This window comes from Centroberyx affinis, unplaced genomic scaffold, assembly GCF_046629955.1.
Source record: "Centroberyx affinis isolate AG114_WGS23_722 - 3 ecotype Tasmania unplaced genomic scaffold, CSIRO-AGI_Caff_v1 ptg002363l_1, whole genome shotgun sequence".
Taxonomy (NCBI): Eukaryota; Metazoa; Chordata; class Actinopteri; order Beryciformes; family Berycidae; genus Centroberyx; species Centroberyx affinis.
This window is the reverse complement of record NW_027280623.1, coordinates 362,662-387,141: the sequence shown is the minus strand read 5'-3', so window position 1 is coordinate 387,141 and position 24,480 is coordinate 362,662.

Below are 24,480 nucleotides of genomic sequence, written 5' to 3'. Positions count from 1 at the left end.
GGATAGCAGTGCAACTCTTCAATAAACTAGGCTTAGCCAGATAGGACCTGGATTAATCTGTGTGCAGCAATCTGTCCCAGTTGTAATGGTTGATGAATGGCAAGTGACAAATTTCCTCAATATTGCAAAAACAAGTTTTTGCACTCACTTGAGGAAGTAAAGGTCCTTGTCGATAAAGATAAATAGAGATGGTAACACATTTGCTGAATATATTAGTTCATGCATTAGAACAGTGCCATCTTTTGTTTTCATGTTTGGACAGCATGTGATACTGCCATTAGCTGACACAAAACAACAATAACAACTTGCCCAGTAATAATTTTTGAGCGTTTTTTTTCTCATGAATTTGTTTGCTGACATAGTTCCATATTCAGGAAACTTATTCTAACACAGTCTCATAAAATTTCATGAAATGAGCATGAACTCTGAAACGCAGATTACATGTTGTAGACACAAATTCTGTGAAGATTACATTCCTCCACCACAAACTGGATTATGTGACAATAGCACGCATTGGACACGCCATTTTCAGCTGTTTGTCACTGAATGAAAATTAAATGAAAAGGTTAGCTGTTACGATTAAGTTTAGGCAACACAACTTCAGTTAGGGTTAGGGTTAGGGTTAGGGTTAGGCAATTAAAACAATTTGGTTAAGGTTAGGTGAGGTTTTGGTAATGGTTAAATAAGAATAACTTTTGCTATAAAATTTTAACTTCACTCACAAAGTTCTTGGCATGAGTTGCGAATGGAACCCGGCCTGTCGGAGTTAAAGCTAATGTTTACAACCATCCACCTCCCCAACCACAACACCCTCACTTTCCACCACATTATTTTAATGTCAAACTACAGCTGTTTCTAGTCGTGCCTCTGTCATGTAATCCTTTTATGGTGGGAAAATGTATCGCTGTCACTTTACGTGCACGGAGCACATATATGCACTTTAAGACTTTGTGCTCATTTCATGAAATTTTGGAAGACCAGACTCATTTAGTCGCTTCAATCCAGCTGGTAGGAAAGCATTTAATTCACATTTTATTTTTTCCACTTTTCTGAAGTTTTCTTAACTTTTGCAGTTGGACAGAAACATACCTTTAAAGAGGTTTTTCCTTTACTAACAATTGGATACTTCTAAGAATAGCCTGTTGAATGGAGAGTTTAATCTATTGATCTAAACTTAATGCCTTGAAAGTTAGTACTGAGTGCAATGTTCCACACAGAAAATTCACAAGCTTACTCTTCCTCAGATTAGGAGGTATATTAAAAGGCATTGGTAAGAGGTTATATAACAGCAAAGGCTGGCCCTCATGGTTTTAACAGCAACCCATTACAGTCATTGAGCGAGTTCACAATGCACAGTTCAAATACGGGCTTCCAACCTCATGTCACTTCTCTATAAGCCGTGAAAATAATAATGATAATATTTGCAATTATTATTTCCTATCTTGCAAATCCATTCTCTGCTTCTGTAAGCAGCGATCCTTTAATTAGACACAAGCACACATACACAAAGGCTGGGGCGGTGGGTGCTCACTGCCATTAATAACACTATATAAAAGCAATGCCAGACAGCCTCTGACACTTTTAGTAGTTTGGGAAACAAGATGTAATCTGCGCTCGGTGCCAGGAGCGGCCTGGGCTGTGTGAGAGGGAGAGGGAGTGCGGCCTGTAACTCAACGCAAACACAGCACTGTGAGTACATCACTGATGAAAACATTATCTGTGAGTTATACACAGACAGACAACGGGTGGGAGAAGTGTATAGGAACCATAGGACAGAGAAAGTGACAGATGAAATGGCCGTCTGAGGCTAATCACTGATGTGTACACTGTTAGTCTTTCAAAGACTGGTGTGCTGTGAATTAAAGGGAAAATTCACTCATAATTAATTATACACAATTGTTGTGTTGGAATGTGTAGAATTGATTGTGTTGATGCATTGTGTTGTGTTTTTTTTGTTATGTTATGCTGTGTTATGTTATGTGTTGTATTCCATTTTGCTTTGCTGCTTTGTGCTTTTCTCTGTGCCTTGTGTTGTTTTATATGGCATTGTGTTATGTCGCAACATTTTGTGTTGGGCATGAGGGTAGAGCAGAGGATGGGGTTCCGTTTAGTGGCACCCTTGGCACCCATCTAACCTTGGCATACTGCTGGGCATGCTCCACTGGCCCTGAACATGCTGAGGTTTGAATCCAGAAATGCCTCTGTGCAGCACAGGCCACCAGAGGAGAGGCGGGAGGCTCCATTAATATCCCCAACAGTATCACATAAGTCAAGACTCCATGGCCAAACCCACGGCCGATCAGATTTCCAGTGTATCTGCAATACCTGAAGAGCATATGCCTCAAAATGAGATTCATCTTCCGAAGTAAGTGGGCATAATGTTAAATGTCCATAACCAGTTTGTATACATTAAAGCTTAACCGATTGGAGGACCAATTAGAGTCCACTCAGTTCACGCAAGGTCAATCCATGTCATTGTTTTCTTGTTTGTGTGTTTGTTTGTTTAATATAAACCATGAATTCTAATTCTGGAGGCACAGAATGGCCACATTAACCAGGCATGGCAGTCTGGGAAGAGGTCCAGCTGGAAGCATGCATGGGATGCTGCATTCCCTCGACAAAACTGGCTTCACTGGCAAGAGCTAAATAGTTTCTCATTTTAAAATGGTCAGTAAAAAGAGAGAAAAAAAGGAAGGCAAAATAAAATCAAATATTTAATAGTAAATCTTTGGGCAGCCCTTTTACTTGTGGGTTCTACCCCCTCAACAGTCATAATTACACCATGATTTGTAGATCAGCTTTCAAAGGTTTTATCTCACCTGTGCCAGAAGTCACTGATAAGAAGGAGGAGGGTTATACACTATATTCCCATTGGAATGTAAGAAACATGATAATTTCAAAAAACCTATTTCACTATTCATCTTCTCCTCCCTCCTATGTGTTTTTTTTTCAGGCTGGCTAGCTGGTTAGTTTGTTGGATGGGTGTCTGGGTTGTGGTATGGTGTCTGTAGGCGGATGTGTCTGGGTTAGGGCTGAGTTCAGGAAAAGTGCAGCAGAGGGGGTGTTGGGTTGGTTGGGGGTGTGGGGTGTGTGTGTGTGTGTGGGGGGGTGTTCCCTAGTGACCACAGCTCATTTTCAACATGGCAGACACCCAACATCACCCTGACCTACTGCTGTGACACATATGATGCACAGCAAACACATAAAAACAACAAAAACATGTCAAAATTGCAGACACAAACACACACACACACACACACACAGAAAGAGAGAAAGAGAGAGAGAGATGTTGACAGCCATGCAGTGCCATGTACCATATTCATATAACATGTACACACACACACACACCTCTTCTCTATTTCTCTCTCACTCATAATTGCCCCTGTTGGAGCAAACGTTATGTTCAGACTGACACATGAAATTATACAATGGATTTTGAATGCATTTCATTGGCCTTGGAGTCATGAAACTATCTCAACCTAAGCCTTAAAAACATGAAAAATACTAAAACTGGGGTGGTGATACTCTCACATGACAGCAGTGATATTAAGATGGCCACTCAAACCTCCTCTCCTCCTCCCATTCCCAACACACTGTAGAAGAGCAGCACTAATCTTTGGTCCTCTTGCCCTCATTGGCCTTTACTGTGTGTAGAGCCGCCTTTCCCTCACACTTTCATCAGAATCCTATTTCCCTCCACAGCCTGAAAGCCCCCTCTGAAACTCTACCCCTCGCTCCACCATTCTAGGCGGCCTATGATGGATGGCCGCACCTCAGGTCCTCTCAGCCTGTCCATCAAGCCCTGCGATTAAAACACTTGGAATGACCAACATTTTTCTCTCTCTCCCCCCATCCCCTTATCCCCCATGCCACCCCTCCATTCTCAGGCCACCACCACTGCAACCCTCGGCCCCTTCACCTTTCTCACCCTCCCACCCCCCTCTCCCTCCTTCCAACAGTCCTTTCCCACTTCAAGTGCCCCCAGAACCCCACAATCCATCTTGTGGAGAAAAAACATCATTTATTCTGTACTTCCCAGATAATTTACTTTTTCTCTCCCTCTTTCGTTCCTCTTTTCTTTTTCCCCTCCTTTCTACAGGAATTCTCCATTTCCCTATAAAATGAAAATTCATCTGGAATTACATCTTATGTCATCATTATGTTTATTAAGCGTGGATGATGTATATGAGGAGCTGCGGCGTGCCGCTGAGTGCTTAATGATGCATAAGATTAAGCCGAGCCTCTCAGCTGTGCTGAGACTCCCCTCTGCTTCCCAGGCTGCAGACACACGCTGGGGGAACAGGCTCCAAACGGCCATCAGGTGAACAGGGGAGAAGGGAAAGCCTACATCCTCTTTGTGTGTCAGCAGAGGAGGAAAAGTGTAGAGTTGGTGCAGTGAAAGGAAGAGTTGCTGATAGAGGAGGATAAGAGAGTTGGCGACAACTTCAGAGAAAGGGAGAGGAGTGGGTTTTGTATCAGTCTTTGTGTCTGTTGGGTGCAGACAAGCTCACTGTCTGACATTCTGTCCACACATATTAACTACTGCAGTCGTTTTCTGGAATAATTATTAGCCTCTCCCTGTTACCTCCTCTTACGTTCCATAACTCTCACTACATCTCTCCCTTTTCCTTCTCTCATTTTCTCGTGCTTTTGATCTTACTTCACACACACACATGCACACACACACACAGAGGATTTGCTACCGGCCTCCCTCTAGCATAGCAGCAGAAGCACCAGCAGTCTATGACAAAAACATTATCCTTCTGGTGCTAAACAATCCAATAAACCTCTCCACAGGGAAGAACTTAACCTCTCCTCTCCTCTGATGCTGGCTTCCAGACCACGTGACGGCTGCCACAGTAAATTCAAATCATTAGTCTTCTCACTCCGCCATCACACAGGGAAGGAAAAAAATCCGCCTCTATTAGTAATGGAGACCTCGTCAGAGACCTTCCTCTGAGAGCCCTGCCTTCCCAATTCCCACAGGAAAAATCCCCAGCAAAAAACTAATTCTACTTTTAATAATCTGTCATCAGGACCAGAGGCAGTCATAAATTATGTGGGGAGCATGTGCGGGAGCGGGCCACGAGAGGGAACTCAGGGGGAGAAATCAAAGCCTGAGTTTGACAAACTTTGCCGAAGATAAATAATAACTTACAAACAGGATTAGTTGTAAAGTCACGGTTGAACGCCCTGCCAAGCGGTTTTCCTACCAGCCTATGCAGGATGAAGAATTTACAGACACACCTGTCATTAGCACTTCCCCCCCCACACCCCCACCACCTCCCTCTTCCTCCACACCTCCTCCATCCCCTCTTTTCATTCCCACTCCCCTGGTCTCTCTCTCCACTGTCTTTGCAGTCCTGATAAACCCCCGCTGCTTTTTCTTCTCACGGCAAACATTGTTTGTATTTCATCATTAACCCTGTGGGTTCCCGGGGACAGGTGCAGAGGGAGTATGCAAGTGAGGCTGTGTGGATGTAGGAGGACAGGAGGAAGCGATCTGGTTAAGAGGCGGTATTAGCGCAGTGTGGCAGGGGAAATGGCCTCTTCCTCCAACCTTAAGTAAATAAACATGAATAACCCATCTCCCCCCCCCCCAAAGCACTAATAGCAAATGGAACGGGTCGACTCTGGGAGGCTGGAGAGACACCATCGATTGGGATGATTGGTGCCTGGGCCTCTGTGTGTGTGTGTGTGTTTGTGTGTGTATAATGTGTGTGTATGTGCGTGTAGGTGTGTGTGTGTGTGTGTGTGTGTGTGGTACAGAGTTGGGGAGTGATGCAGTCAGTATGGGAAGAAAGGGCTATGAGCCGTGGGGTTGTTCTCTCACTGTTTCCATGTCAATATTTGCCGGAACGATCGACATGCATCATAATCGGCTCCCTCTATCAAACCAGGGCTAAAGGCCCATCTCCATCAGGTGACAGAGACCAGTCAGGTGATGAATTCCCCCCAGCCAACCATGAGGGAAGGAACTGGCTGGAATAAGACAGGCATGTTCCCACAAGTCTGTGTCAAATCTCTATTGATTTAATCATCAACAGAAAGTCACTCTCTTGGCTCACGCGGCGTAAGGTCACCTGCTGTGCTGCAATAGCCTACTTTCTTAACCTTGCTAGGCAACAGGGAGAAACTGGCATTAACTAGCAACAGTGTTTGTTGTACTTTTGTTGTGGCTTGCCATAATATTATAGGATTTCAAATTATTTGCACTGCAAAGGATATTTGAGTAGTTGTAGTACATGCCATCCGGGACATCTAACATTTTATCATTTTTGTTCCATCATAATAATTTCAATCCATATACTGCGTGGTAAATTGCAGTTATAGATACGAAAGTTGTGTTTGAAATTAAACTATTGTTATTTCTAAGGATGTTGCTCAGGTGATTTAAATAAAGTTTGTTTCAATCAGCTGTAATTGGTTTCTTCCCCACTGAAAACAACAAACAGGTTCATGCTGAATACCAAACACCACACCGAACGCCCCTGTGCTTCTGTCTCATTGAACACAACATAAAGAACGCACCTCAAGCGTGTCCCATGAAAAACCCTGAGAAAATGCATACATGCAGTACTGGGATTTCAACCCTGCAAAGTCAAGTGCTCAATTTTCTCTCCATTCTCTGGCGATACCAAAGAAGCTCAATCATACTGGGACAGTAATACGAATCAAGGACAGCTCACTCACTCTCAATTGCAGCTTGGTCTAACTGGGACCGCGGGTAAAGCGGAGACTGGGTTCTCAATTCAAATGGGAGAGTGAGTAGGCCAGCCGGACTCTCCAGCACGTCTCCAGGCTGATAGATTACCTACTGCAGTAAGGACAAAGGGAATGAAGATGACTACTCTGCCAAAGCTGGCTACAGATGAGACATGCACGGCTGAATGACCATGGTACACCTCACCCATTTGTCTATGTGTTCAAGCTTTGCACTACGTATGACAAAGGAGGCCATACACTATACTATTGACATATAAGTCTCACCTTTATGTCTTGGAATATCTTGTTCCAACTTTCATTTTGAGTTTAATTTTGAGGATTTCTGGGCATCCATCAACTGCAGCAACCACTTAGTGTGCCATGCAGACCGGTATTTATTATGCTAAGTATGCCATGGTAACATGAAACCAAAATCATGTTTGTCAACAATGTCTCAATTAGGTAAAACAATAAATTGAGTGTTTAGTCATTGTTTAGACTTCTACAATAGTCTTTTGTAGCAATTTGTGCTATATGACCTTAATCTATATAATCTTATAAACTGTAAATGAATATGTATATAAACTATAACATGATGATATCTGTATAGTTCTAAAAATGCATTGTTTTGAAGGTATTTTGTTTGACATTGGAGGCCTTATTCAAAGCACAAAGTCTTATAATTCTGTGAGCCAGCTTTTATTTTTTATTTTTTTTTGCAGAGTACATGATGTGCCATTTTCAGAGATTAACCTAGATGTTCTTGAGGCCAGGTTCACTTGTATCTGAGCCACAGTCGTATATTACAATGCAGCTGAGGTGGCAGTGGCAGTAACTCATTCTTTTCTATTCTATTCTGCCTCTGCATATTCCACAAAGCCCCCGCTGCTCTGCACTTAGAAGGTCACCTCTTTCATCAGCTATTCTATTTGCATTCCAAATCGTACGTACATGAAAAATGTGCCACTGAGTTTTCGCGGCGGCCCTTCGAAGGCAGATTAGATAGAATTTGCCATACGAACCTTATGCACGCTAACCTTTGCAGATGGCCCCACTATTGTGGAGAAATGGATTGCCTAATAAACCATATCATCCGACATATTTGCCGCTTGGCTGACCAAATAGAGGCTGTGTTTTTTGAGCAAATTCCCTTAGTCAAATTTGTCAGTGTTCATGCGGTCGTTTTAGGTTTGGGTCACAGAGGGGAGGAGGCGAGATCCTTAGTGTATCAGGTTAAAGTACCGACCAATTTGGACTGTTTCTGAAGATGAGACAATTTTTCCGCAAGATTTATTTCATCAGAGGAAAATATGTCATATGCTTTCCGTTTGTTTGTTGTGTGCCTCCTATTCTGTTTCCCCTCATTCACAACCTATATACTGTATAGTTAAACAATGATGGACAATCGTCAGGCTATCACTAATGATACCATACTTGTTCCATCTGTTTAATTGAGCCGACTTGACTCATGAATATTGCATTATGGATAACATTAAGTTAGCACCTGCCCTATCAATTGCAACACCTCCTGCCTTTTCTGTTGTGTTAAAATGCATCCATTCTGTTCATATTTTGCTATTAGGGAGCACTTTATTTTATGCTACACCAGTTTTGTGTTGATGAAAGTTCAGACTTAACACTGCCATTTAAAGCTGCATGAAGCAAATGTTTCTTTATGATCAGCCACTAATCTGAGATCCAACTTTATTATTCATCATTGAATTCATAACATAATTTCACTCTTATCCACAATTATCATTGGTCTAGACGCCGCTGAGGAAACAATGCTACTTCTAAACCTTACAAGGTTTTCACCAGAAATCTAATTTCACAGCGGAGCCCTAATTCATCGCTCCCAGAAAAACCTCTTTCATCAAACTTTGCATATGAGCAGCCAAGTGATGCACAGGCTCTTAACGGCATGCTTTGCCTCCTTCGGTGAGTTGGCCAACCAATCCATCTTCCTGAGTGTGCTCAGAGCCGAGGAGTGGGCAACCGATGCTCCCGTCACTGGGCTCCTGCGGGAGATGGATTGGGGCTCCATCGCCCACCTCCAGTCCGGTACCAGCCCAGTGGCACAATCTGGACCTCAGTGCTGAGAGGCACGTGGTGGGCCTTGTGGGGCTCTATGAGGGGGCTATGAGAGGCAGTATGGAGGATGCTGTGTCTCAGTCACTCATGTAGAATCCAGATCTTCTGCTCCACAGGAGATGGAGCTGGACCTCCTGTTTGTCTTCCACAACAGAGTGAGGGTGTCCAAGTCATTGCCTGCCTGTGCAGATTCTAATGCGGGCATTTTATCTATGACAAAATGTCACACAATAATGTGATCATCAGCAAAAGAAAACTTATTGACATAAGTTGTCTTGCCTAGCATATTAAACGGCAGAAATTACAATGTACCGAACAAATGTGTGACCTCCATCTTAAGTTATGTCCTTCATTGGCTGTTAGTCACTGAACTGTCTGATGGGACAGCAAATACAATAAATGAGACTCCTGATTCCTCCTAATCTAATACATCTTTTAAGATGTACATCCACCCTTACAATAGCCTGTCCTTCAGCTGGAGGAGGAGTTTGTTTCATTTCTTTGTGTCGTTCATCATGACTGGCTTTAAAACTGAAGTGAAAGCTTCTTTTATTAATCACAAAGCGCTCAAGTCAAGGCTATGCACTCCATCGCTTGCATCCAATTTACAGCAGCGATAATTCATGCTATGCTAAACATTTCTTGTAAAATGTCACTTTGTGTTTGTAATTAATTTCTAAATTAATAAGCAAAATCTCTGAGTTATGGCATCAAACCATTGAAAACCTTGGTAGCTAAACAATGAATCAAGGTGCCACCTGGAATGATCGAGGCGATAATTAGAATATGATTCTAATAAGAAATGAACACTTCAGAAACTTGCCAGTTTGTTTCACAGTAAAGTAATGCAACAAATGCGGAGGCGAATGAATCTCTCTGTCTCTTTTTTAAAAACTTCTTTAGCATCTGAGTACCTATCAGAGGCTAGAAAATAAAACAAGCCTTCCCTCTCCTCTCCCTCATATCAGTGCTGTCAGTCACTCTGTCTTCTTAATGTTGGGACCAGGGTGGCCTGTCCATAGGATTGCAGTCCATGCTTCCAAGTAGAGAGCTGTGTGTTAAGTTACCTCCTATAAGGGGTATCGGGTGTCCCTCGTCTGATGCTGGTTATGGGCCCTTGATCAAAAGGAGACTGAAGAGTGGGGGGTCAAAATGAGAGGAAGAGGTAGACTGTTTCTGTGACCATGGAGCTAGGGCAAGAGGGCAAATACACCTGTCACATACTAAACAAGTGCATACATCTCTAATGATAAATCACATCTATTCCATTAACTTCAAACTTTACTACTGAGCTTTAAATAGAACAATGAGTCAATCATGCTTGGGGTGGAGTGCAGGCGGATGTTGATCAAAGGAGCCGTTCTAATGTAATCTTGTAAAGTGTAGCCTTTTCATTTAGGCTTCTTCCTTTGGTACAAGTGGCCTATCTCCGTTCCTTCAGTGCCATTGATGGCAACATCCATAACCTGTCCTCTGATATTTAATTCTCATACGAGTGCCATGAACCTAAGATGTAATCGATACACAGACACACAGGCCTCCTGTGTTATTACAAGGGGGACAATGTCTGCTCAGCTTCCCGTGCCGTTACACAGTTCAGGCTTCCAATTAACCTGAGCGGATCCCCATGCCAATCACACAGGGCTTCTATCGACAAGCCGCATGAAAAGAATAATGTTGTTAGGATGATGTAGCTCACTGTAGGGGGGCTGATTCTCCCCCTCCCAGTGCTGACAGCGATGAGTGTTGTAGTCATTTATCACCTCCTCTCTGGTCACCGAGGGGCCAAACAGGGCTGCACGCTCCTCACACCCTCCCTTTGCTTCACCGGACCATGCGTTAGAAGGACCACTAGCCTGATTACAATATAAAGCCAAGAGATGAATCTGAATGGTCCTGTGTGAGCAACAATGGTTTTACGTTCAAATTATTTTTTACAAATTCTTGAATCAACACTGCAATGAGACGGAGTCAGTCAGCATCTCACAGCATGTGCGTGCCTGCTGTTGTTTGTAGTCTCCTTCTAAACCCCAGCGGCCATCCTGTCAAAACAAAGAGAATCATTAACTTCTGCTTCTTCTGAGTTTTGTAAGTTGGGGTACTGCAGTCAGTGGCAGAGTCAGGCTATACTGGCTGGAGATGGAAGAGGCTACTGCAGAAGTGGAGCAAGTCAGATGAGTCATGAGTGGATGAGTCCACATACAGAGCTGATTACAGGATAATTTTCCCCCTGTTAATGCCTGTATATTTCCCTCCATATTTCCCAACCTTTTCTTCTTTTCACCCCTTTAACTTATTCATTCTCTTGCCTGTTTATATCATCTTATTGTACTTTTCACAAAGTACCTCTTCCATATCTCCATTGGTTGCAAAGACAGTTCAGTGTAAAAATGGTATTTTCAAGTACATAAACTGAGCTGTGTGGGCCACAACACACAGGTGTGATCACAACATAATCCTGAAGTTGTGATCACACCTGTTTATTTGTGAACAGTGACATTTTTTATGAATCCTGTCTCAGAACAAATGTGCTATAACAGGATTGGGACAGGAGATCAATCCATTTATTTTTCCCATGTCTACCGAGAGACAACATACAAATTGAGACTGTATCTAAGTTACAATAGCAGCCAAGTGTGGCCTAGTAGGATTTCAGGAGTGATTGAGAGTGTGTTTAAATGCTCAGGGCCAAACTCTAAAAGCATTGTTACATTGACAAGGCCGACGCAGAGAAAGAATGCCTCTCTACAATTACTCCCCCTTTCTTGGGCATTGCTGCCATTGGCGACTTTGATATTGATTATTGTGAAAAAAAAAAAAAATCAGCTCAAGGAGCACAATCATAAAGACAAATGCTGTTCCACTCAATGCCAAATCCACAAAGACCTGAAATTCTGTGAGAAATGTAACTCAATTTTTAACAGACTTTGCAGAGAAGCTCTCCTACACCCCTGAATGTAGTAAAACAATACATATCATGCTCTATTCTTCAAGTCTATTAAGGAGTCTATAAGCCCATATAAACTATATTTAACAGTTGCTGCTGATAAAATACTATAAACAGCATCCAATACCTTCTATCACTATTGAAAGAACAAAAACCCTAAACTTGTGGTTGCCAACTGAATTATATTTTAGATGGATAAAGTCCAAAAGAAAGGATACATCTTGCGGAGCTTTACTAAGTAATTCCAACAAAGGAAACAGCCACTCATGGATTTCATCACCTGCAAAGAGAAAACCAAACCCCAAAACATGTTTAGAAGAAACATGGTGACAAATGTAGACAATTATGACACACTCTGATATTTTTCAACTTATCAGCACCTACTTCCACCTCCACATTTTCCACCTTTGTTCACCTTTGTCTTCACACTAGTCTTCTTCTTCCTACGTTTCTCACCCACTTGCAGAAGCTGACCTTAGCCTTGGTACAGTTGGCTCCAGAGTCTGGAGCTGGTAGAGGACTGAAGATCTTTCTCTTCTCCAGTTTAAGATGAGATCCTGTATGAGGTGGACCTGATGTGGACAGTGCTAAATTACTATATAATTCAAACATAAAGTAACCACTTCAAAAAGATCGCCAAAACATATTACAATTTCAAAAACAGTTAGAGGAATAGACTGTTATAGGAAGTCCATGATGTCTCATTAAGAACAATGATATTCCAAAACTCCATTCATAACAGTGATCAATTTCACTTGGTTTGTACAGCTACAGCTCTTACTTGAGGCTGTCATTGCAGATTTAATGTGGCCCACATACCTTTAAAACTTTCCATTTGTTATGTTTGGTCATCCCATTAGTTGCCATTTATTATCATTAGTGTGATAGAAGCCTCTTCCTTGCAGAAGCAGGAAAAACACGCTCCATTTTCACATTAGACAGAGCTCCACTGGTGCGTCAGATTAATGTCCCTTTCATTCCAACAGAAAAGGTAGGTGGAACGTCAACTTTAGGAGCAGCATCATAGCTATCACATTATTATTGTCTGTTTATTTGTTTATTTGCTTGATGCTTTGTTAAAGGCTAATTCTTGCTTTTTTCTTTTAATATTTAGAAGTAGAGTTTTGACCTGAGTGTATTTTAAGAACCAGGTGAAAGTGGAATTGATGCTTTGGTAATATACAAACATCAGTTTCATTTAGCCACACTTAGGCTAAATGAATAGGAGTTATTGGGCAACCAGAACAAATTAGGACAATTCCAAGCCTCAAAGTTCAGCCAAAATCATCATTTAGCATACAAAAAAATATTTTTGATTGAGGGATTTGACAGATATTATTAAGTACAGTATATGCAGTTTGAAAGCATGTATTTAGGATTCGCAGAGAAACAAATCATTCCAGGTTCACCTGGTTCTTAAACCTCCAAAGAGGAAACCCCAAAACAAAACTCTAAAAGTAGGTAAATAAATAAATAAATAAATAACAAATTGTCCTTTAAACTAAATGTATGTCAATACTAAAGTGTGCCTCATCCACCTGCAGTATAATTTGGGCACCATGTTTTTTTTTTAAGTTAGTTTCATCCTCCTTTATGGAACCTGAACTGGATCCATCTGCTTGCAGAGGGCAGGTCTGGATGTGTCAGCCTCTCCTTCCCTGCTCAGGTTCATGTCCCTGTCCTGCCCAGCGTGAGTGATAAGTAACAAGGCCCCCAGCGAACAGGACAGGTGTGTCGCTGATTCATTCTGTATTACACCAAACGTGATTAATGGTTTTCTTAATGTATTCATGGCGGTAATAGAAGTCCCTCACGACTAACCTTGCATAAAAATGCAAATGAATAGAGACAAACTGCGTAAAAAACATAATGGGCAGGGCTAAGCCAGGAAGCCTTGGGAAGTGGGTGTGCATATTTCTTTATTTCAGGGAGAACAACTTAAAATTGGAGATTAGCCCTCGTTGGGTTGGAATAATTAAAGAATCATGGGCCTTCATAACAATAATTCCAGTTTAAAGAAGAAGGCCACTAAAACCAATCCAAAGTAACATGGAGGCTCAAACAATTGATCGGAATACTTTCTATCTGAACCATTATCCCTTCAATATACTGTAACTTGATCAAAAGGTAAAAATTAATGGATAGAATTGTTGTTTCTGTGCTGCTTTCCAGGTAATACTGGCTTCAAAGAATGGAGACTTTGCACTGCATTGTAAACATTTAACTTATTTCTTATCTTTATCCGGGGAAAGTTGCCTGAGCATGCATGCTGTTTTCATAGAGTCCCACAGATCCACACCTGGGTGCTGCCCAGCACAACCAGTCTTACAGCTGAGCAGCTCCACTGGAGCAGTTACATAAAAGAATAAACATTTTAGAAGTGTGTTTGATTGAGTACATCATGACTGCCGAGGCAATTCGTTCATTACAAAGTTTTTTTTTTCTTTTATCATCATAAATAATGTTGATTAATTAGCAAGTCAAAATCACTGAGGATAATCAATGTAGAATATATCACTGTCACAGGAACTGTTGAATATTTCATTTACACCAGGAGCATTTTAATTACAAAAGTCCTAACATATTAATTGGGACTTCGGAAGTAACATAACACTAGAAAGCGAGGATCTGAAAAATAACTTTTGGATTTGCATAGATATTGAATAATGGCTGTTAGTTTTCTTCTGTTGTGTGTTGGCTTTCCTGTTCATTTTGAGGTTGATTTCTTTGGTGTTATTTGTGACACTTAGTCATTTAGAATATTAGTAATAGCTTCACCTCTGCTGGTTGAGTTAAGGTTATTAAAACCGTGTTTGTCCATTGCTTTAGTTGGAGAGTTGATGCTAGAGAGTGTAATTCTCACATTTGTGCTCTTCCACAAGCCAAAAGACAACAAATGTTAATAGCAAATTTCTGTTGAATATTTTAGCTTCTCTTTGCCTTGGTTCTATTTTGTTTGGGTTTTGAGTTTGTCACTTATTATAATTCTAGTAGCATTCATCAGTCCTTAATATCTATTAGAAACCTCTTCCTATATAATTTTAGTGAGTACCAAATTTTATGATTGATTTTTGGTTTAGTTTTGGTTTAGTATTTTTGGTTTAAGGGGAACTTTTCTATTATACGTGTCTTTTTATATGTGTTTTTTTCATATAATTGTAATGCATGAGTGATTTTTAGATTAGTTTTTATCATGTAAATCAGACATTATGCAAAGGCTTCTACTAGAACGAAAGAAATGGTTGAGCCCTTCTATGTCTAAAATGTTTCAGGGGCTAAAATAGAGGGAGGGTGTTGTAATATTTCTTAAACCAGCCGTCTCACCAGGCTCCAAAAAGCATGTCACACTGCTTTATGAATCCGTGACACACTCATATCATCCTTTATGAAGCTGGCAACCAGCTTCCTAACACACATTCCCATCAGAGCCAATACCATCAGAAGGATGTGGGGCAGAGATGAAATTGGGCTATTTAACTCCCTGTACCGTAACATGCTAATGCAGGACAATGACTCGCTCATTGCTCGCTATTATGGAATATACTGGAGGCCCAACATGAGGACTGCGGCAGAAACGATTGCATGATACATGAAAATGCATCCTGGTCCTCTTACCATCGTACTCACAGCGCACTGAGAGTGAGAATCCAACTTTTAGTTTCAGTTGAGGTGTTGTTGAGGAGTAAGTAGGCATCTTTTGAAGTTGGAAATGAAGATTGATGTCTTGCATTGCTGTTATTAATATATTGATGGTGCTGTCAAAAACATTACAAATAAGATTTTTTTCTGCTATATTGATACATTAGCCCAGGTAATTGATGAAAATCCTGTAAAACTCCTTAATTTTTTTCCTTACACCCTATTTGTCTGCCATCTGCTCCATTTAGAGCTCCCCTGGGGACGGTCGTGATAGGTTGAAATCACTGCTGATGAGAGTCCTGAGTTATTCAGAACCAATAAATTCAGATGCATGGTTTTCAAAGTAAAATATTTCAATGTTATGAATTCAGCTGTGATTAATTTTCAGTATTAATTATTCAGTGGCTGCTAAAATTCAATTTTTTTATGGCCCTTATTTGCCTTCATATGAGTGCTCACAACTCACAATCAATTTCAGTGTCTTACAGAAAACCATATTCTATACGGAACAAATATTTTTCACAATGAACATAACAAATAATCCAGCGTGAAACAATATTTCAGTTATAATATCCTGTATTCTGCATTTATTAGAGCTATTAGACTTTCAAAGCAGATTTTCAAGTGCTGAAATGCCCATGTGTAGATGCTTGAAGCACCACAAAATACAGATTAGGCCTAAAATATGTATGTTTATGGGATGTGAGGAGCTGCGAATGAGGGGGGTGTCGTTTAATCTCTCTGTAATCATGACGGGCGTTGATGTGAAATGAACTGTGGCCACTCTCCTTGACCAGTTCCCAGTGGTCAGTGGTCCACATCCAGGAGACTAGATTGGATTTATTGCTACTGGGCCAAAGGTAACAAATACATGCAATATAAAGGCGGAGATGGATGCCATTATCACTGGATGGATTTTGTGCCCATCATGAGGGGCAATCACATGGAATAGATTGATACTGCAAGCAATACCTTTATATTAGCCTTATATATCTTAACTGGACAATTCACTTACAGGTAGGCAAAACAGGAAGAGCTTACACCAGGGAATACTGACAGAAAATATGAAATATTATAGTCAAAAATTCCTCATAGTTCTTCTTTGTTTGTTTGTTTGTTTGTTTGTTTGTTTGTTTGTTTCTTTCTTTCTTTCTTTCTGTCTGTCTGTCTGTCTGTCTGTCTGTCTGTCTATCACAGCTCTTCTCAAAAGCCATAATCAAAGAATCAGACAGGTCCGTCACAATGAGCTCTGAGTATTACGATCATTCAAAAGCCATTATCAGCTGATTGTGCGACAGAACATCTAATGGACGGTTATTTTAGACCATAATGCAGCCAGAGGTTTCAGTCGGCTGAGGTGGAAATATCTTCATCTCATCAGCAGGGTCGGCCGGAGGTTTGTGGGAGTCCTCGGAGAGATGAGATGAGGTTATGAGAGGTCATGTAGAACAGCTCAGTGTGACAGCAAATCAGAGGCCATGGGATGGAGTCACATGAAACAAAAGGAAACAAGGAGATGAAACACAAACACAAACCTCTGTGGGCAAACTCCGCCACCGCAGTGCCTTCCGCAATCCGCTACACCGCTGACTTATGGGCTTCATTCCATTGTAATGAATGAAGACAGAATTTGCAAAAATGGATATTCATAAAAGCCATATAATTTGATAACACGCAGTTTTTTTCTTTACCCCTTTTAGAATTTCTTAGCTGTCTAAGGCTGTCTTTATTGCAATATTTTATTAGGAAAATAAAGAAAGCATACATATATATTTTAAAGTGTTTGGTAATAGATTTTTAATGTTCATTTGTCTATGCCCTGAAGGCTTGGATCTTTGACATTTGAAATAATTGTTGTTCGAAGGATCATCACCAGGGGAGGGTTGTGAATAGTGTAGGGACGATTTGAGTAAATGACTGTGTCAGCCTGTTTATTTGTAACATGATTGCCTCAGGCACGGCCGCAGGACAGCTATTAGAGGGTCTGGCCATAAAGAGATAGAAAGGAAAGCCCAGCTATCACCCAAAAGTTAGCACTTAATGTGACAACTTATCAGACAAAAGCTCCCCACAGAGAATGTGAAAATGAGGGAAAGAGAGGGAGAGAAAGGGAGGGAGGAAGAGATCATCACCCACAGAAAGAATTACCCAATAATAATAATGCTAATAATAATGAGTAGAAGTAGAAACTGTTATAATCACAATCCTAAGTGACAGAGTGTCAGAGATCACATGTCTATTCAGATTTACAAGCGCTGCCCCATATGTTTAAGCATATTGCAGAAAGCTGGCCAATCCATGTTGGCCTGGGGGCAGGCAGGGAGCAGAGGACATCCAGCCCTCTATTTAATTAGATGACTCTAATACCTCCAGCCTGTGGCAAGCCCCAAAGTCTAAGTGGAGGGTTTACAACAATCTGTAAGGGCTGCTAAATAAATGCTGCGGGTCCCAATGGGTTTGAGATCATGATAGGCTGTATGTCACTCCAAGATGTAAACACAACAGGAGGAGATAGAGAGAGAGAGAGAGAGAGAGAGAGAGAGAGAGAGAGAGAGAGAGAGAGGGAGGGAGGGAGGGAGAGAGAGAGAGAGAGAGAGAGAGAGAGAGAGAGAGAGAGAGAGAGAGAGATGGGAGTGTTTTATATGTGTTTAAAGACAGCTATCAGATTATCACCATCATCCTCCATTTTAAGGCCGTGATCACACTCTTTTCTCCTGTAGCAGCAGTAACAGAGAGAGTAAGAGCTCAAAGGGCACAAAGAGCATTACATCATTCTTGATGCTATACAGTGTTAGCTTGCTAACCCGAAGTAACAAAGGGGATACCGTTGTTGGAAATAAAAAAACGGCCAAGAGAAAAATAGTGATTCCTCTGCTTGCATTTGAAGAAGAGGATGAGGAGCCCATTTGGAAACAGAGGATGTCGCTAAATTAATGTTACTCACCGAGGAAGCTTACTTCCCTCCAGCTAGGCGCTAATTTTTAGCTCTGTCTGACACTGACGTAATGCGCGACGCGGCTAAAGTTGAGACACGTTCACCCCGGAGCGCCCAGGGGAGCTCCCCAAAATGTGCTGCATCTAAAACACAACAGCGAACACACAGCCTTAGAGAGCCGTCCTGTAGCACTGCAGGTCTCCACGACGACTCTGGCCCGGCAGAAGAATGCTTGTAATCTCCTCTGGCAGGGACGGATCCCGTGGCTCGGGCCGGCTGTGGAGTGGACAGTCCTATTGTTGGTTAAACCTCTAAGGAAAGGAGGGAGATAGGAGGGCAGGCAGGAGGCGGAAAGAAAAAGACTGGAAGGCACAGGGCTTTGGAGGGAGTGAAGGGATAGATGGATTAACAGTATGTATTGGAGTTGAGGTTAGGGAGCAGGTAGCATCTTCTTGTAATCCTGCTCATAAAAATCACCTTTTCCCTGCTATAATCCTGGAAATAGGCCTACCATTTATATCCTGGTAACAACAACTTTAATAATATTCAATAAATGGCTTTTCCTTCTTCACAGCATTTATTTTATAAGAAAATATGTTACTTTTTTTGAAAAGTTGAATATCTGTTTATAAAAAATATATAAAAAGTATTTATTTTTATTTTTTCTTGCATTTTTCTTCAATATTCATTATACAGTTAGATATGAAAAGGATGTGAGTCTCCTCTCTGTTGCATCCCTGTGGCTGGTGGGAGGGAGAGGAAGAGTTTCTGTACAGAGAGAGAGGGTGCTATGTGCGTGAGAGAGAGAGAGAGAGTGTGTGAGTGTGTGTGTTTAGGGGGGTAGAGGAGGATGGATCAAGGTTTTGGGAGATTATGCTAAATCAGGGCCAGTTAGAAAAGGGGGTGGAGTAGGAGGCCAGACAAAGACTGAAGAGGATGCTGCCACTGGCATTTAAATGGGCAAGAGGGTGAGGGATTGAGAAAAGCAGACACCAGACCAGGAGCAAAAAAAAAAAAAAAAAAAACAAGAGAGAGAGAGAGAAAGCATAGAGTTTCTCCGCCGTGGCAGACACTTTTTTCTGGCTCCTCAAACAGATGCTGGGGCAGATGGTGGTGAATTAACAGAAGATGGGAGAAGAAGAAATGAGAAAGCCTAAAACGGGCCCATGGAGGGCAGACATTAAAATATTGTGTGTGTTTGTGTGTGTAAATGTACGTGTGTGTGCATGTGTGTGTGTGCGTCTGTGTGCGCGTGTGTGTGTGTGTGTGTGTGTGTGTGTGTGTGCACGCATGGGTGTATGCATGTGTGGGTGTCTATGTGTGTATGTATGTGAGTGCTTGGGTCCAGGGGAGAGGCTGTTAAACAGTAGCTCAGCTGGGAGGACTAAAGAGGATGGGTGGAGGATTCCCACTCAGAGATAGAGCTCGCGATAATAATCACAGGCGTGAAATTACAATGCTGATATTTGTGGCACCCTAGGGTGTGGTGTGGTGGGGCTACCGGAGCTCGGAGGGCCCACATATCACCAGAGGCCCGCGCTGGCTGACGGTCATCAATGATCAGAAGAGTGGTCCCCTGCCCGCATCTCTGCCCACTGTAAACCCAAATCATTCAGCCAGAGTCTCACTGTGGGAGAGTTTCACCTGTGGTGTCTGCTGACAAATACTGGGAAAATATAACAGTTCAGGGTTAGTGAGGTTAACACGGTGCCTTGTACCTTTTTTATAAGAGATCAGATTACTATAAAATGAAAGCTATTATCACATTCAGGTGTCACACACTTTATTTTGGCTATAGCACAGTGAGTGCATTTACATGCATATTAATATTCTGTTTATATTTGAGATATTCAAATATTAGGTTTATGAGTTGTCGTATGTAAACACCATATCCCATTTACAGTAACCAGGATAAGCCAAAATCCTGAATAAGAAAAACCTGAATATGCTAGCTGGGATAAGTGATATTAACTGGTATATTCTGGCATTTAACACCATCCCATTTATTGTTGGGTTAGGCGAACAGCACTGTTTCCATGGAGTCACAAGCATCAAAATAATGTGCCATTAATGAACACAGCAGAGTGAGAAAACTTTAGAACTTTAGACTATCTCCATGAATAAAGGTATATATGTAAACAACTAAGACCTTAGCCGGGATAAGGCTATTTGGAATATTAATGAGCATGTTAACACACTCAGTAATGGACACATTGTCAAGCCAAATTCCAAGTTTGTCACTGACAAACTCGTGTCACATGACCCGTCCTGATGGATGTAGCAGCACTGACGCCCCACAGATCTGCACTGCAATAAACTTCTGAAACAAGGCTGTCTACCAGCCTATAAGGTAACAAAACTGTAAATATTACAGCAAGTAGTGTTTCAAATGCTGTGCATTAGGGTCAAACCAACTGAGCATTATAAAAGAGGTTGGTGAAAATAATGACCTAGCTGGTGCTAGCTGGAGGCTTCCTCTGCCTAGCTAGCTAGCATGTTTAGCCACATGATTTGGATTAGTCACTAACCGTTCGTAGCTTCTTCAACAAAAGTTCATGGCACTTAAACAAAAACCAAGTACATTCCAAGCACAAGTAGCCATTAGTTAATTAGCTAAAGGTAGTTAACTTTGGCAATGGTAAGTTAATCATTAGTGCCATCGCCTGTATTGTTTTGTTCCTCATTAATAATCTAAACTTTACTGCTCTTACATAACAAACTGATTTATTATTGAAGCAATAAATAACAAATGTATTGTGCATAACAATGCCTCTTACCTGTTGTAAAATCACTTTGAGGCAAGGCCATGAATGGCTTATTGCATTTATTAAACAGCAGTAACACACCATGGTAGTAAAAACAGAGTGAAAATATTAAATATTTTATTTTTAATCAACACTACTTCAAAAATAATAATGATAATAATGAAATGTTATTATGTGCCAAGCAGTATACCCTTGTTCTTGCTAATCAGTGTGGTTGTTAAGCGACACACATGATTTTTAATTAGCACAATAATATTTAAATGAACTATTATGCGATCAAAGGTGTGCATTTATCATGTAGAAATATATGTTTTAAAAGAATTGCTGAAATATTCACTAAGAGGAAGCCATTATAGTAACATATAAATAGAAATCTTTCATCAGCCATATTCCTATATAAAAAGGATGCCAAAATTTTTACACCAGTATTTTGAAAATAACATTGATATATTTGATGAGCAACTGTTTGTAATTTGTAACACTATGCTTGTTGATGTATTTTTGCTCCTCTCTGACAATTACAAAGGATTATTTATCACTTTATGAGGAAATAACTCTTTACAGCACTACTGCATATTCCTCCTGTTTAACACTGGAATCAGAGGGAGAAAGGTGGTTGGATGTACTTGGACATGAATATCCCCAGCCATGAGCCAACTTCTGACAAGATATGACACCACATTTTCTCCCATCCACTCAGGGAAGTGGAAAAAAGAAGCTCATTTTCATGTCCATCATCTCCTGCTCTTGCCACTGCCTCTGTGAAGGCCTGCCCCCCCCCCCCCCCCCCCCCCCTCCATTCCCGGGGTGAAAGTGAAAAGTAGATGTGTTGTCAGGGTAAAACTGATAATGGCAGTGGGACACAGACTGATCCCAATTGCCCTGCTTTCAGCCCCTGCCACCCCCACGTTCCCCGGCACTAAAGGGTCCACTGACAGATGGGACGGGGCACTGTGGGACAGAGTGCTGAGTTGGCATAAAAAGCCCACCAAATAGGCCTTTTTCTTGGCACTGGCGCCCCTCACAAATAGTTTACTGTTGGGATCATTGTTACTGTTGTCGTTTTGCCCTGCATTCATCATGTGGAAGGACACTTTGAACCTTCTACAACCTTTTAAAAGTTCAAAGATAGAAAAAAAATGTATTCATTTACCTTTTTCCAGAATTGCAGTTTTAGATTTTTTTCTTAATTCAAACTTTTCTTAAAAGTTGATATATTCAGTAACGTGATTTAACTTGGCACGAGTTCCATTTGAGGTTGCATTGCTCATAAATTTATGTTGATAGTTCATGGCCTTTGAAATGACTCCCTTTAGTTTCTCCATGCTTTTATCATGCCGTCTGATTACAGCCTCTTATCAGTTTTGGGATGCATTCAAAACTAAATTCCAAAGTTTCAGTGAGTCTGGGAGTGATGCCAGTTGGGCACAGTACCTCTGCCCTGCTGTGTTTATATTCTGCCATTTGTGAGGACCTGAATGGCTACAATGCACTGTGGTTATCACTTCGCAGGCCCATTTCATTCAGATAATCTTCACCTCTCAGCAGAGGGAGAGATAGCTCAAGGGATCTATCAGCAGAAAGGAGCGAAAAGTGAAGGTCATTATAATGTCATCACAAGTTATCCTGCTGACCCCAAAGTCCCAGAGATTGTATATTGTCCTCCAGAGAGTTGATATGGGACATGAAAGAAAGAGAAACGGATAGAGAGAGAGAGAAAGAGAGAGAGTGAGAGAGAGAGAGAGAGAGAGAGCGAGATGTTGACAGACAGCTGAGAGAAAAAAAAGCCTTGATAATAACAATAACATATTACAATACAACATATTTAGGCAGGAGAATGTTGCGTAGAAACAGGTAATGTATAAGCTGCCTATTAGATTTATACCGGAGAGAGTAGTCTGGTAAAGATGCACTTTATCTTAAGACATGAAAACAGCCCTTCTGCGCTGGCACAATCCCAGCAGGGACTGGTGCGAAATTGCTGTTTTTACATTTCTGTATCATTCTTCCCATAAGGAATATGGATAACAAATGAAATATTCAGCCCCATTGTCTGATTTATTCCTTTTATTATCCACAAATATCAGCCCGGCAGTCAAAGGATGCCTCACCTCATTCAGGGGGCTCTACTCACTTGGGACCTGACAGCCTATCAACTCTTCTCGCATAAACAGGTCAGGATCGTGTGAGCGCTCCAATATGTTATACTTTAAGGTTTTCACCATGCAGAATCTCTAAATAGAAATCGAAAAAAAAGTGAAGAAATAATTCCCTTAAGGTATTGTTGCGGGCCCCTTTTCCCTCTGAGATGAAAACGCTGCGCACACATCGCTTGAAATACGAAATCAAATAAACAACATTAAATCCACATAACAACGGCAGACATTTAAATAATGGTTGCCGTTTCTTTTTTCCCTGACAAATAACACTCTTGTCGCTAACACATCCCTCCAGCATGTGATTTCTAGTCATTGGGTTGTGATGAAAGGATGATACTGCTGTTAAAGGAGCGCCTGTTTTGTCCTGCATGTGCTGTTTGCAAAGCAGGAGAGACAGATGCCCAGTTATGGCGGCGTCGTAACACAATGAGCCTCATCAGCTATTAGTAATTGACCATTAATGAACTCCCTATGACGGCCCACTGAGGAATATACACAAGGGCCCCGGGGACCGCAGGGCAGCGGGGGAAAGGGCCTCATGGCATTAACATACTCCCAAGGCTACAAGAGGCTTTTAAATGGCCAATCAATAAAGAGCATTAGTTCATCATGCCCTCTGAGGGACCCTGGAGATGTCTGTTGTGTGATGAGCGGCAAGACAAAACAGGGCAAAGTGCGCAGTCAAGAGTCCTATTCATGGTAAATGTTGCTCGGAAACTAAACACAAGCTGCGTTTGTTGTTTACGAAGGTTGCGCTGCCCAAGTGCAACACTTTCTTAGGTCATTTGAATAAATATTCCAAGGTTAAGCATCAAAGAGAAAGTGTTGTATATCAATATTGTTTTATGGCCCTCAAAAAAAAAAAGAAGATACATTTATGCCCATACCTCTCACCTGTGCTGCCCACTTGCCAGGGGCCTTTGGTACGTTGTGAAAGCAAGACAACATCAACATTTTAACTGCTTCCGTAAAACCAGGACAAGGGCATCACAAATATCATGTGACATTTACTGTACATATCCCATTAGATAGCTCTGAATAAAGGTAGGGCCGCACTGTGCCGAGCGGTTTTATTCTTAATTTTCTCATTTGTGTTATATGGCACTATGAAATGGATATCATTACATAGAATAGCACTACCATACAAATACCATGCTGTGTCCTTGAAGGCGGCATAATAAATGGTTCATCACTGGCAACCAAATGGCAAGACAAATTTATGGCTACTGATCTCTCTCA